The sequence below is a fragment of the Gavialis gangeticus genome, unplaced genomic scaffold (assembly GCF_001723915.1).
Source record: "Gavialis gangeticus isolate Ggan-Ray unplaced genomic scaffold, GavGan_comp1, whole genome shotgun sequence".
Lineage (NCBI taxonomy): Eukaryota > Metazoa > Chordata > Crocodylia > Gavialidae > Gavialis > Gavialis gangeticus.
The window spans coordinates 103,456,460-103,466,756 of NW_017728992.1; the positions used below are offsets into that span (position 1 = coordinate 103,456,460).

The following is a 10,297-nucleotide window of genomic DNA, read 5'->3' on the forward strand; positions in this document are numbered from 1 at the left end:
TTACCAGCATGAAGTCCAGGTCCAGCTCCCTGCTGCAGCCAGCAGGGACTGCCTGAATCACCGAAGCTCTTCAAATTGATTCAGAGAGCTTTGAATTGATTTGAACTTTTTAATTGGTCCCCTGAATCAATTCAGATTTGGAGATTCGGCCGCTGAATTGGGCCAAATTGCCTCCAAATCTAATCAGCACCTGAAGCTTTGCACAGCCCTATCAACTAGATATAAACCTATTTTGGACTACAGGTCTTGGCTTCTGGTCATTGTTAGCTTGGATTGGTATATCTCAGCAATCTTGCTTGAGAACCATGGCTGTACCACAAAAGCTAACTTTTAGCCATTCTCAAGTTATAGCAGGCACACTATCACAGTTCTGTCTCAAGTGAAGGTCCTTCCCTCATTTGACTCTCTTGCATCTTTCTTGACACTTAAAGTTGCAATATTCCACATGTTTACGGTGTACTTTGAAAAATAAAAATCTGTCTGTTCTGGACATGGGTGTGAGTAGCATTCTCACAGCAAATCAGAGTATACCTACTCAGGGTATTATCCATTGCAGTGTAGATGAAAAACCTTGCATCCCACTCTGAATAATAAGCAGGCTCATGGCTTTTCCTACCAATGCTACTTGACCCATTTTAGAGATTCAGAGACAGAGGAGTGGTCTCTCTATCAATGTTCCTGCCTAAGAAAACCTAAGCATTACTACATGAATATATAAAAGCACTAGACCCAGCGTAGGCAACTGGTATGGAGGGCACCGGGGGGGAGGGCATATACCCCTCCTGAGATTGGCCTCTGACTTGGCACCACTCAGGATAGGGCAGTTTTTTTGCTGCGTGGGTCGGTGGCATGTTGGGTGGGGGAAGGAGGGGAGTGGGCACTAAGCCATGGCACAGAAGTATAGGAATGGATATGGGGCTTTTGGCCTGCCCCCGGGCCCACCCACAAATTGTCCCCCCCCCAGACTCAGGAGGCACCAGTCACCCCTGAGACCCAGGGTGCAGACAGAAGTTAAATTTTTTGCACAATCAGACCCCTGAAAGCACTTTACAGCCATACCATGACATAAGTGCATGATAGCAGAGTGCTTTTAAAGTGGCAGATTGTCTGAAAAATTAAACTTCCTCAAATGAGGTATCAAATGAAGGTGCTCTTAAAAAAAAAAAAAAAGAAAGAAAGAAAGAGTGCCTTAGGGAACTTGCGTTCCCTATGGTTAATTTTCCACGTTTGGGGCTGGGCTGATGCAGCTGACAGCCCCAGAGCTCTTTCCCTGCTGACAGCCCCAGAGCTGGGAAGGGGGGCAGCTCCTCAGCTCACTGCTCACCTGCAGGCAGCCTCAATCCCTCCCCCAGGCAACCCAACAGGTGAACTTCTGTTGGATTGGGAGGAGGTTGGGGGGGTTGAGGGCACTATCTCATGGCACTTTATGTAAAGCACCATGAGTTAGAGCAGTGGGCCTCATCATCTGTCAGCAACCCCAGTGTCTAGCTGCTGCCCCAAATCAGGTACCAGCGTGGCTCTCACCAGTTATGATTCCTATGAGAAGTTTGTTCTGAGAAATCAAGATTTCTCAATGGAAAAAAAGAAAGTTTAAGTAAAAGAAAACTGTGACTGGCTCTAAATTAGTGTGAGGGTGACACTAAAATTAAGTGCCCTCAGCCCAGAACAGCCAAAGGACTTACAGAAGCAACAAGATTAAAAAAATATATATATTTTAACAGCAAGCATCACTATCAGCAGCACTGTTTCAGACAGGGATGATGAGACTAAAATGCATGTCAAATGTTACAGGACACAGGATCAGGTATTTGCTGTCACTCCACCATCCATGCACAGAGTAGAGTGATGAGGATGAACCTGACCCAGAAGGTACTTCTTTCCTAGGACCAACTATAATTCTCCAATGGAAATTGATGGCTGCAGCTCATAATGACACAAGAGTTCCTAGCTACAGTGTGAATCTAGACCTGAAATTAGGCTACTGCAGGAACTAGGTTGTTCTGGCACTTGTTGGCCATGTTGTCTGAGGGTATTTAAAAAAAAAGGTCTGTGTTTTGCAGCCATTGCTTGTACTGATGTTTGCAATCTTGCTGTTGCTTGGTAGAGTTTTGGGCGAGATATTCTGGTAGAAAGCAGATTTACACCTTATAGACTAATCAAAGTAGATTCAGCCATGAAATGAGTTAATGCTCATTCTCTCTCTATAAAAGCTTGTACAACATATAGGGTTTTTTTGGTTGTAGCTGTGTTGGTCTAAAGACATAGGCAGACAAAGTTCTTTGTATAGATGTGATACCTTTTATTAGACCAACTAAATAGCTGGAAAAATTTTTATTTGCAAGCTTTTGGGCACAAACACCCTTCTATACAATATATACACAGTTTACTTGAATATAAGACAAGGTTTTTGCCCCCTGATCACCGTGAGGAAAAAAGCCCCTCATCTCATATTCACATACAAGGATACCTCACTAAATACATTGTCATTAAACTGCTGCCAAAAATGCCACGTGCTCAGTAATGGAAACCAACTAGGAACTTGATTGAATGCAGCCAATACTGAGCATAACTAAAACATATGGCCATATTAGGCAAATATGCTGATGAGAACCTACACAATTTTTTTTTAATTAATATATTTTGTGTTCCAGGCCAAATCAGCCAAATCAGTTTCAAATCATATCAATTGCGTAGAACTCAGTCATTCCAAAACCCGTATCAATTGAGCAGGCAGAACTCAGTCATTCTAAACACCACGTACAGTGCTACAACCAGCAAGCATCCTCCTTCCCAGCCTCTTACTCTGGGACCTCACTCTGATACTCCCAAATCCATTGGCAGGCATGCCAGAGGCCTTGGCATTCAGATGCCCCCAGAAATGACAGACAAGCATCCTCTATCCCCGACTCTTTAGTCTGGGACTTCAGCTGCTCCCTACACTTGATTTTAGCCCACAAGAGTCCAATAAGAACCTACATAAAAAATAGGTTAAATATAGCCCAACTGAGTAAGACACACAGTAGGGCCCATTGTACCCAGTCTTCCTCAGTGTCCACTCTTTTTCAAGTCATGATGAACTATGACACTGAATACATTTCAATTTCCTCCTCACTCCCACAGCTGAGCTGCACTATTTTTTCCCGTTTCCAATGATTCCTGTTTCTTCACCAGCCTTAGATGTCTGGCAAACAGGGCCCCAAACAGTTCACCCAGAAGCCCTTTGTCAGCTCCTCTCTCAGCCTGTTGCATATGATCAGAGTGGCTCTGTCCTCCATAAGGTGAAGCCAGACCAGGGTGCCCTCACCTGGATCCCAGGACTTATAATAAAAAAAACCTGGTTCCAATCTGGGGCGGGGAGGTAATTAGCACATGGATTTTGGGGGGAGAAGGGGTACCTGGAATATATACACAGACCGAGCAATGCTGAGCTGTTGGGTCACCATGGCTTGAAGTGCTGTCGACTCTGCTGAGGCCCCAGCCTAGTGAACTATATGGTAAATTATGAGCCTTTTAGCTTTGGAATAATATCATGCATACATTTGTACTATACATAAGCAGGTACAAAAGTGCTGCTTAAAAATGTGCTTATGGAGAACCGGTGCTAAAGCTTGCAGCAGTTTCAAAAAAGGTAAAATGCATCAATTCTGGATGAACTAAGTCTATGGGTACTGGTAGTAATGTGCCTATATGCAACTTATTATGGGTATGTTTATTTTAAGGTCAATGTTTTCACATTTCTTCCTCACTTTCAGATGCTCAGAGAGAGCAGGGTCTGACAGTAAAAGTGTGTGTGTGGGGGGGGGAGGGTGTGCAGAGGTTAGAAGTTGTGGGAGGACAGAGGGTAAGGGGGTTACCTGACCCCCCCAGATTTATTATCCCTGTGGGAAGGGGACAAATTCAAGGCAAACCTCCAATAATTAGATTCCATACCTGGTAACTTACAGTAAATTTATAAATTTTCCATATATAGAATCCAATAATTAGGGGGTTGTTTTACATTTAGGGTCATCTTATATTCAAATAAAATGTGGATACACACACGCACACAATTTGGTTAGTCTGTAAGGTGTAAATATACCCTGCCTTTTATTTTACTTCAGACTAACCTGGCTAATTAGCTATATCTCTCTGACAAGTGATGCATTCTGCCACCAGAAATTCAATACTCCCTGTATTCTCTCAGCTATAGCATGGGATTTCCATTCTTCCTCCACCATCTTCCTCTGAAGCTCAAAAGTGGTTCCATCTTCTGTGTAAGTCCATATGCATCTCTATCAGCAGATCCACCCCTCTCCCTCCTATGTCTCCCATTCTGGCATTTGATGTTGATTATTAACAGCCTTCTGAGAGATTATGGGGTGGCTAAGGTGTACTTGTGCCTCTTGCGGGCTAATATCAAGAGTAGTCACTGCATCAGTCTGTTCCCTGGGCTAAAATGTCCTTGAGTGGCATCGTGTAGTCGAGGGCGAAGGCCTGTCCAATGCACTGCAGACAAGACACCTTATGAGAGTATACTATAGCCTCCCAATGGGAGGATCTCAGCTATACGCCTATTTTATGGAAATAAGGGATTTCTCTCTAGCTTGCTCTGTTGGCCTTTGAGCTAAGGGCAGGCAAGACTCAGAGGCATCCAAACCCTCAGATCTCTGGGCTTAGGGCCTGCACGTAGGATGTCTGCCATGGATTTGGGAGCATCTGAAGTGCCAGGCAGAAGAGTCTGGGATGGAAGATACTTGCCAGTGGTAACACCAAATGGACTTGAATGATTAGCGTTCTGCTCAGTTGATGGAATTCGGAACTGATTTAGCTAATTCAGCCTGAGGCACAAAATTAAAATAAACAAAAAAACTGGAGTCTGTGAAGTAAAGAAACAGGGTACTTTGTCTAGTGTGTGTGGGAGAAGGGGAATAGTATGCCCTTTTTAAGCTTTTGCATCAAAGCAAGATCTATTGCAATATCATCAGCTCTAAGCCTTCCCTCTGTAACTATAAATCTATTCTGGAGCAACTAAATAGTAGCACCTCAACTCTTTTTCCCCCCCCACTTTTATTCAAAAAGCAAAAACCAGTTACCTGTTGTTTGGGAGCTTGAGTGTTCGCATAGAGAACAGGCATAGGACACCACAAAATGAGGGATGCTCTTATTTCAAGCCGAGATGGCACTAGAATACGTCAGCTTGCTTAGCTGAGTAAAAGGGAGAATAATAGAAATCCCTCATTTTATACCGTGTCACCATCTGACTGAGAAGCAAATGCATGACTAAAGGAGACAGTCAACAACAACTGAGAGTGAAGGAAGTTTGCACTGCCCCTTTACATGCTGAAGTGAAGCGTAAAAAAAAACCCCAGCTAGACATGCACCCCACAATCCTCTGTTTGCCAGCATTTGTAAGTTTACAGCAATAAGGTCTCTTTTGCACATAGGTCCCTATTTGAATCCATTTGGGATTTCATGGGGATGCCAGGGCAAGGTATAGCAAGGCCAGAAGATGTCATGCCCAGCAAAGGATATAGAGGCATCATTATCACTGGGATATGGCAGCTTCCTGCACTCCTCAGGGAATCACAATAGCTGATACCCACCCTCTGGCTGCTGGGAAGAGGAGAAATGTATGCCAATTCCCATATCTAGAAGGAGAGTTACAGCCAGCATCTGCCCACCCCTGTCAAGCAGTATAGATTGGTCTGACAGAGACAGCGATACATCTCTTTTGTCCTTCCTAACTATAACAATAGCGATTAGAGCCCTTACCTGAGGATGCTCTTTTAGCTGCTGCTTCCTTAATCCCATTCCTCCAACTCTTCCTCAGAGTCCATGGTAAAGTCAGAGGGGCAGTGAAGCACCAGCTCTGCCTCATTCAAGACTGCTGTGGCTGGATATAGGTCCTCCACAAGCTCCTTCAGCATGGCCTCATACTTCAGTTGCTGGACACAACCACATCAAACTGCTGGCATTACAGCAAGATTGCTAGTGTTTCACCAATGGTGAATAAATGCTAGGGGTGCAGAAAACCATGTGCAAGGTGTGGTCCAAGCAAAGCACAGCATGCATGCTGGGTGGGGATATCTGCCTGTCTGGAGGCAAGATGCCTAGGCACAAGCAGCCCTGGGCAGGAATTATGGTGCTCCCAAAACCTCAGGGAGTTGCTGCAGAATCCATACTGCATTCTCAAGCTTCAGCAGTACTTGCGCTTCAAAAGCCAGCCACCTCCAACACAGCTTAACTCTAGGTAGAGATTTTTGCATTTACAGTTTAATTTGCAACTAGGTGAGAGACAGCATTTGAGCCAATAAGCAGTGAAGATGAGCCTTGTTTACACATACCCTCTGTAAACCCTGATTTTAGGTGCCTTTAACTTCTCCGAAGATACCTTTAAACCTTGGAAACACAAGAAACAGCAGAAGGCCAAAAATAATCATAATTTTCTTGATGTTAAAACGTACATAGCTATTTAGCTACATATCAGACTCAAAGGACTTCCAATTCTGAGGGCTGATCTGCACAGTCTCTGTCCCCAGTGATGCTTACAACAACCGCTTCCTTTATGCCATTGATGCAGTGACCTTTACTTAAAGCTCCGTTCCACCATGTTCCCATCTGTTTATTTCCTTTCCTGACACACTTTATGCTGGGGAGTGAGAGGGATAAAAGAGGTGGCTGAGAGGAAAGGAGTGGCTAGGGCAATGCCTGGCTTGGGCAGCTTTAAGCTGGGTGGTTCCTTAACATTTTTGTTAGAATAGGGGAACAATATGTAGCTTGAGATTCTGGTTTAGCACCTGCCTGTCCCCTGCTTTTGTCCCCCATCTCTTTGCCCACAGGTTTTGTTTTCATAACTAAAACAAGATTACTCTGAAATTCTTCAAATTTTCCATGGATTTCCTCCTTATTCGGGAATAGTGGCAATTCTCTGTGAAGCAGTTTCATTACAGTATCTGTAAACTGCACTAGAGTGCATATGCAAAGCTAAACTTTGCATAACTGGAGGTTGTATACCACAGCATGTACAGCCAACAGACTTTTGTAACCATTCTTGAGAACACAAACTGTGAATGCATTAGGCACAGGATGTCAGAGTAAAGGCCAAGGCACCTGCTGAGCCTTATCTAAAGACATCTTCAAGAAGCAGTAGGAAACTTTCAAACCATTTATCCATTAGGATGCTTTTCTTCACTCTTAGCAGACTTTTACTCTCCAAACTGCTTTTGGAGCAGAGGTTGAAAGAAATGTTTGAGTTGCTTCCTCCATTTGATTCCTCTATGTCTTCTATATGAGCCAATACAATAGGCTCAAAGCCAATACAATAGCCAATACACTTTGAGAAGTGTGGACAAATGCATTCCTATGACCTTAGCTAAGCTATTATCACCATAAAAGGCAGGTGAGGATGATTCTGTAGATACAGCAAAAGCTAGTAAAAGCAACACCTGCAATGAGATCCCGTGGCGAATCTCAAAAAGTAACTTTTATACAGTACATCTAACAATACTCACTGTTAGATACTGGTGAGTCACCAGGGAATATTGTTTCTAGGATCAATGACATTCAACAACAGGTATACATACGGCCCTATCCACAACATTACCAGAGTTGGTACAGAAGATTTTGCCTCTACAGACTCCTGACACAAGGAAGAGTTTTCCTGTAAGTTAATTCATTTTTCTGTAAAGCTTAAAAGATCTCTTTTCTCCCTTGTCTATATTATATCTGAAATAATAAACAGGAGACAGAATTTACTTTTTCTATTTCTATACCATATGAAAGGTGGCATATCAAAGTTGTATGCTTCTGCTGATGATGGGCAAGCAGTATGTTCAGTTTTAACATCAGTTTTCCTTTGTAGATGCCTTTACTGCCACTAAGCAGTACCTAGATGCATACATCCTAGGCCACTTCATTGATAACTAAGCTAACGCATGTTGCAATTCCTGATAACATAACTACAAATGTTAGGGCTAAATTTGGCCTTTGGTCCTTAGATACTGGCATGATGTTGTCACTGCAGTACAACCCTTCTTCCTGGCAAGAGTGTGGACAGGGTTCCTTCCATAGCAGTAATAAAGCTTCCAAACATTACTATACTTTAGCCTTGGAGGAAAAAATCCCCTTTCATTGGAACTATCATGTTTATAGCAAACGAAGCTATTATTATCATTACTATTCTTATCAAGCATTTATAGGGCTCCAATTTATCTAGTTGCAGCACTTGCCTATTGGAGGATTTCTGCCTATGTCTGGGACACGTTCATCTTAATTTTTGTAAAGTCTTCATACAAGGAAAATAGGAACAACACTCTTCTATCAATTTAAACAAGGAGAATAAACCCAAGGACTTTGTCCCGTGTTAATTCTCAAAATTCAAAATACACTCACTTCTTAAACATGGGGTCAACATTTGAGAAATACTGGTTAAGTTATTCTTGTACTAAGTGTATAGTCTTAGACTCATGGGAATTAGTCCTTTGATGATGAGTAATACTGAAAAAACAAGAGTTGCAAAAATAATTTCAGCATTATTCTCTCTCTATTTGCATATGAGGGTAAGTGAACTCTACATATAAGAAGTTATGTCTGAAGATACTGTCCAATTTACACATACACCCACCCCTCTCTATGCAAGATGCTTTTTTGAAGAATTGGTTAACTGTCAATATGGGGGGGGGGGCTTTTTAGTTGTCCAGTTTGAGGCACAAAAAACCAAAAAAAACCAAAAAAAACCATACACACGAGACTTTGCATAAGTATTTCTACTACATTTTCAATAGCGCCTCTCTTTGGGAACATTCCAAAAGAAAGTCTGCCTCTTACAAAGTGAGGCTAACACCCATTGTTAAACTTCCAGAGGCACATTAGCTGTTTGTTCTCCCCCTAGCAATTTCACCCTTAGAGGCAGAAGGAGCAGTGCCAGTTACCATCTGTGCTGACAAAGCATGACTTATAATTTTACCCTGGGAAAACAGCTGAACTGGGAACTCCTGGTGTGGCATAGGCCTTGCCTTCGCAATCCAATAGTTCTTTTGAATCAGAGAAGCTTTGAAAGGGTGGTGATGCAAAAACACAGCCTCTCCCTTTGAATCAGCCAGCCTTCTGCTTTCCTCTGCTCTTAAATGTGTTTTATTAATTTGCCTAGCAACAGAAAGATAATACGTGCCCATCAACAGACCACATTTTTTGGATGTCCTCAACTTTTAAGAGCAAAAACATTTGGAAAAGGAGGTAGAAATGGTTTTAGACACTACACTTTTCCCTGAATCACCATGTTGGATTTTAACGAGATGTTTTCTTGTTGTTTCTCTTACTGCATAAAACATTGAAATAAGACAGCAATTGTCTCCTAACAATGCAGGAGAGTCAATAAAACTCTCTATATGCAAAAATTAAAGGCAGAAAAAAACCCCTAAATATTTCATGCAATAACTGGTAAAGTCTTTTTATACTGCAGTGCAACTGTGGCAATCATGAGACTAGACAACCCCACAGGTAGGAAAAAAAATGATTCTAATATATAGTCTAGAGGTACCTTACTCTAGGTAAAGCAGCAGCAAAAGCAGCATAATGAGTACTGTTTAGAATCACAGGATTATAGCAAAGTAGGGCTGGAAGGGACCTCACAAAATCACTTATGCCAGTCTCCTGTTCAATACAGGATCATCTTGGACTAAACCACCAGACAAGCAATTATCCAACCTTTTCTGGTGCAGTTACAAAACCATTCAGACTACCATGAGCAACATGCCAAACTACGTGTCGAGAAGTGATATTGTAAGCTGTTTTGCGATAGTTAGTTTCTGATAGCATCAGTCTGGTGTTAGGTGTTGTGCAGAGGAAGGTATATGATCCTTGCTCTATACAGCTAATAAATCTAAAGGAACAGGCAAATGGAGAACAGTGCAAGACCAAGTATGACCATTTATGACCAAGTAACTAAATCCTTGGATGATGGTGTCACCATGGGCGAAGTTTTCCTAGACTTTAAGAAGGTCTTTGACACTGTCTCTCACCCCATCCTCATCAATAAATTAAGTGATTGTGGCATTGATGCCTGCACAGTTGGATGGGTAAAAAACTAGCTGATGGGGCACACCCAGAGAGTAGTGGTGGACAGGTTGTACTCAACCTGGCGAGATGTGAGCAGTGGGGTACCCCAGGGCTCAGGCCTGCACTGTTTAACATCTTCATCAGCGACTTGGCCGAGGGGGTGGAAAGCACGCTGTCCAAGTTTGCTGATGACACTAAGATGTGGGGTGAGGTGGACACACTTGAAGGGAGAGAGAAGCTGCAAATAGATTGAGACAGACTA

The 10,297-nt window shown here is 42.7% G+C and overlaps 1 protein-coding gene across 2 annotated transcripts in view; it reads right to left on the reverse strand.

Moving 5' to 3' along the window:
- KCTD1 (potassium channel tetramerization domain containing 1) overlaps positions 1–10,297 on the reverse strand; it is a 183,301-nt gene that overhangs the window by 75,525 nt on the left and 97,479 nt on the right. The window contains exon 1 of one of the 2 annotated variants that reach the window (XM_019526511.1): positions 5,752–6,768. The exons of the other annotated variant lie outside the window; for it this stretch is intronic. The gene's annotated coding sequence lies outside the window, so the exon portion shown is untranslated. Of the gene's footprint in view, positions 1–5,751; positions 6,769–10,297 lie in introns of those variants that run through there. 2 annotated transcript variants of the gene reach the window in all.